We start from the raw sequence: 4,857 nt of genomic DNA, 5'->3' as shown, positions 1-4,857 counted from the left end.
GGGCACCGGGACGCGCGGGGAGCGGCACCGGCGGCCCCTCACGCGGGCGCGGCCATCTTGGCGCTCCCGCCCTGCCCCGCGCGCGCCCGCGCCGCCATGGCCGCGCCTCACGGGGCGCCCGCGGCGCTGCCGGGGGAACGCGGCTCCTCCCGGTGTGTCCTGGCGGGAATCCAGCGCCTCTCGGCGCATCCCGAGGGGAGATTTCGCCCCAAAATTGCCATTTCAAAGTGCCACAGTCCCGCCGAGCGCTGTTGGTGGTGGTTGGTGACTGCTGTCCTCCCGTGGCCGCTTCCGTCATGGATCGCCCAGCTCGCAGCCTGGGGCTGTGCTAGACTGTCTTTAAATATGTTTAGACGGGATGTTGGAAAGTAATTCTTCCCTGTGAGGGTGGCGAGGCACTGGAAGAGTTGCCCAGAGAAGCTGTGGCTGCTCCATCTCTAGAAGTGTTCCAGGCCAGGTTGGAGTGACTTGGGATAGTTGAAAGTTTCCCAGTGCATGGCAAGGAACTAGGTCCTGTTTAAAGTTCCTTCCCACCCAAATCATCCCAGGATAAAGAATAATCAGAATCCATGTAGGGGGATTGTGATGGAAGCCAGGGGTGTAAAAGGGAGGAAAGGGTAAAGGAGATTGAGAACAAGCCCTCTTGTTTCCTAAACTCCTTTTCAGAGAGGAGGTGGGGTGAAGATGTATCCAATCTTTGGCTCAGTCTGCATCAGAACTGACAAAGAGAAGGAGGAGATCTAGGAGAGATCCAGGGAGATCTTAGAACCCCTTTGAGTGCCTGAAGGGGCTCCAAAATAAAGGAAGAAAGAATTCTGTGCTGACATTCTCATTTTGTTGCTGTTGTCGTCGTTGTTGTTGTTGTTGTGTCCCCGTGAACTGGAACAAGGGTGTTTGTTCCAGAACAGCCCTGCCCTACTTCTGCATGGCTCCTTCTCCAGTCACATCTTATTCATTTCCCTGGCATTTGGCACCAAGGATCCTTGTCCATTATTCCCAACAATAACCATTTGGCTCCATGGCTGTCTGTGTTTGAGCTGTGAACATTATCCCAGAGAATGCCCCATGCCTGGGAGTGTTCCAGGCCAAGCTGACAGGGCTTGGAGCACCCTGGGATAGTGGAAGGTGTCCCTGCCCATGGCAAGAGGTGAGGCTGGACCATCTTTAAGGTCCTTTACGACCCAAAACTTTCTGGGATTCTGGAATTCTCTGATATGGTGCTTAGGAAACTACTTTGTGGGACTCATGGGGCTTCTGCAGCCACCCCTGGGCATAGGTACAGCCCTGTTCCCAACATTCCATGTGCTCGTGACATGGATTAGCATAAATCTGTGTGAGTCTGGGCTCTGCTGACTTATCCCAGCTAAAATCCTGGCTTCTGGCACACAGGAGGGGCTGTTCTGTCTGGAGTGGAGGGAGGTTGTGCCATCTCCCTCTCCCTTCTGGATGGGAGTTAAGCTTGGGAAAGACCTTTCAGATCATCAAGTCCAACTGTCAGGCATCACCACCACCATGTTCACCACTAAACCACGTCCTCAAGTGCCACATCCACAGTTTTTTTTGAGCAATTCCAGGGATGATGATTCCACCACTTCCCTGGCAGCCTCTTTACAACCCTTTCTGTTGTCATAGGATTTGTGCCCCATCCAACCTGTCCTTGGACACTTCCAGGGATGAGACAGCCACAGAATCTCTGGACAAGATGTGCCAGGACCTCCTCACCCTCACAGGGAAGGATTTCTCCCCAATATCCCATCAAACCCTCCTCTAAAACCTGAATGGAGTAGCTCAATGGGAACTGAAAGGGCAAATTATTTATTTTCATGACGTGAATTTCACAATAATAAAGAAGGGAGAAGCTGTGGATGAATCGAAAACATACTTGAAACTGGGCTTTGGGGTTCTTTGGTTTGAGCTGGGACAGAAGCACTTCTGAGAAAGGAGAAGCAGGGTGGGAAAAGCCAATGTCCAACCTTTGTTTCTGCAAAGTGATTTGCAGAGCAGGAGAAATTGTTCTGGGAAGAACCAGCTGAGCCAAGGGACAGGATGTGCCCGGTAAGAGCTGCAGCGTGTCCCAGTGCCCAGAGCAGGCACAGCAAGAAAAAAGCATTTTAGTGGCATCACAAAATGTTCAGTTTTTCCCTGCAAATTGTTTGGGAGCTGCATCCTGTGCCTGGGGTTTAGCACTGAGCACAAACGGGCCAGCTGCCCTCAGCTAAGGACGTGTTGCCAAAGGAGTTTGGCATTTGAGAGAACAGGAGCCCCTGCAAACTGAAATAAAAATAGGCCCAAAGAGGAAGCAGAAATAAAGGAATGATTTAGCAAAATGAAAATAAAAACACAGAAATAGCCAGGGGGGGAAAACCCTCAGCAGACAAAAACCCACCAGTCTGATTGCCAAGTGCCATTTCTGCTAAACAATCTAATTTCCCAAAGGTTCTGTTGACTCTGAGGTCTCCCAAAAGTCTGGTGAGGAAACAGAGTCGATGCTCTGAAGTGAAACTGCAGAAAGGGGGTCAGACTCAGGCACCTGCTTTGCTGGGATCCTGCCAAGGGAGAGCTGGGGATCCCTGCAGAGAGGGATCCTGTGGGAGGAGAAGCTGTGAGGATAAGGATCTCTCCCTCTGGGGCAGGACACAGCAGATAAACACAGACACCTTGCTGCTGATGGATCGGATAACCTTGGATAGCGACTGGTTTAGCTGGTTCAGGGCCAGTCCTGCTGCTTAGGCAGGCAGGCTTTGTGTCCAGGAAAGGTTTTCCTCTCCTTCCTTTGACATCAGTTGCCCTTTTCCCTCTCCTGCTGTCCCAGGAGGTGTTCTTAGGGCCAAATGCCACCTGATTCCCAAAGCTGGGCAGCGGAATGGGGGATGCTGCTTGGGGAGATCTGGTGAGTCAGGGGCCAAAAACCATGAGTGGTTTGTGTGGATACCCCCCAACAACTGTTGAGTTTGGGCTGTGAGGCTGGAAATCTGTCACCTGCTCCAAAAAAGGCCACTCCAGTGTTCCATATGCCATGAGGAGCAGGAGGATGGCAGCGAGGTATCCAAGTGCCAAAGGGTGAGACTGGCTCCTGCCAGCTGCTTCCAGGCCTTTCCTATCACAAACCTCACCTGAGAGCTTCTCCTCTGATTTCTCCCCTCTGGCTTTTTCCTCCCTCTCCATGCACCAGCCTCTTCCTCACGTCAGGTTGTGCAACAAGCCCTCTGGAGCTGGAGCAGAACCCAACCTGCTGCAAAGAAATGACCCAAATCAGGGGATTTTGGGGAGCTGCTGAAATCCTCTTTATGGTCCTGTGTGCTCTTGTTTATTTCTTTAATTCCTCTTTTGCACAAACTGCTTCTCTTCCTCACCCCGTGTTAGTGGGACAACTGCATCCTGATGCAAGGGCCATTTCCACTCTCCAGCCCACAGAATCCAAAGGCTTTTCCATTGCTTTGTTCCCAAAAATTGCAAAGCCAGCAGGAGCAGTGAAGAATGCAGCCAGATCAAAGTGCACTCGTGTGGCAAATGCTGACCACAAATGACAGGCATGGGACAAATGTCTGTCCCTGGTCTCATCCTGCTCCCTGGGAGATGCTAGATCCACAGGGAAGGAATACCCAACATCTGAAGGAAAAGCAGTGCTGCTGGATCTGCATGGAAGATGCTCCAACTTCTTGCAGCAGTTTTAGTGAGTTTTCCTTCTCCCCTTTCCTCAGGGCCTCCAACTCCAGGAGCCCTTCCTTGGCTGCTGATGGCTTCAAGATGTGGGAAGCTGGGAGGAAAATTCAATCCCTGCCACCAAAGCCTGGGAATGTGCAGTGAATAAGCAGCTTTGCAAGTCAAAGAAGTCTGGGAGTGATTTGTCGGAGGTTTTTCTTCCCAGATGGAAAAGGCTTCAAAGTGGATTAGGAATGGCTCTATTCTTTGGGAAGAGTGCAGCAGGCAGTGACTCGTGTCACAGGTTCAGGGAGCAGAGAGGTTGGAGCAGAGAAATTCCAGTGCCTTTCAGCCACACCCTCAGGATGCTGGTTCCCCAAATCCCAGTCCCTTCCCGTGGAGGGGGGAACACTCATGGCCTTGATCCACCTTGGTCCCAAATGTCCCCATTTGTTGGGGCCAGTGTTGGGGCCAGGTCTGAATATCCAGAACTCCCTTGTTTCCTTCCCATGCCACAGGAGATGTGTTCAGTTTGCCTTGTGTTAACAGCTCATGTTTGTTTCACCTGGGTCTTCCTCCTTTTCTTGTTTTTGTCCCTGTCCCCTCTTGTCCTGCTGGTGTGGGCCAGGTGGGAAGGAGCAGTGCCTTCAGCTCAGCATTCCCATGCTGGACAGGCCAGAGGGCAATGGGGGGAGATCCCAGAGGGTGAAGTGACTGGTCCTGCACTAGGGTCACAACAACCCCATGGAGCACTGCAGGCTGGGAATGAGTGGCTGGGAAAGGTCCGAGGTGTGCAGTGCCTGAGCACAGGCCCAGGTGCGCCCAGGTGTGCCCAGGTGTTCTCAGGTGTGCCCATGGAGGCCAATGGCACTGGTGTGGCCACAAGACCAGGGCAGTGACCATCCTCCTGTGTGACCACTGGTGAAGCTTCACCTCAAATCCTGAGGGCAATTTTGGGCCCTGCATGAAAACAAAGACTTGGAGGGGCTGGAGTGTATCCAGAGATGGGAATGGAGATGGGGAAGGGTCTGGAGCACCAGGAGCAGCTGAGGGAGCTGCGGGGCTTAGCCTGGAGACAAAAAGGTTCAGGGGGGACCTTGTCACTCTCTATAAGTGTCTGAATCATGGAATGCTTTGGGTTGGAAGGACTTTAAAACTCATCCCATTCCCCGCCACGGGCAGGGACACCTTCCACTATCCCAAGTTGCTCCAAGC

This window comes from Melospiza melodia, chromosome 3 (genome assembly GCF_035770615.1).
Source record: "Melospiza melodia melodia isolate bMelMel2 chromosome 3, bMelMel2.pri, whole genome shotgun sequence".
Taxonomy (NCBI): Eukaryota; Metazoa; Chordata; class Aves; order Passeriformes; family Passerellidae; genus Melospiza; species Melospiza melodia.
This window is presented reverse-complemented; position numbering follows the sequence as displayed.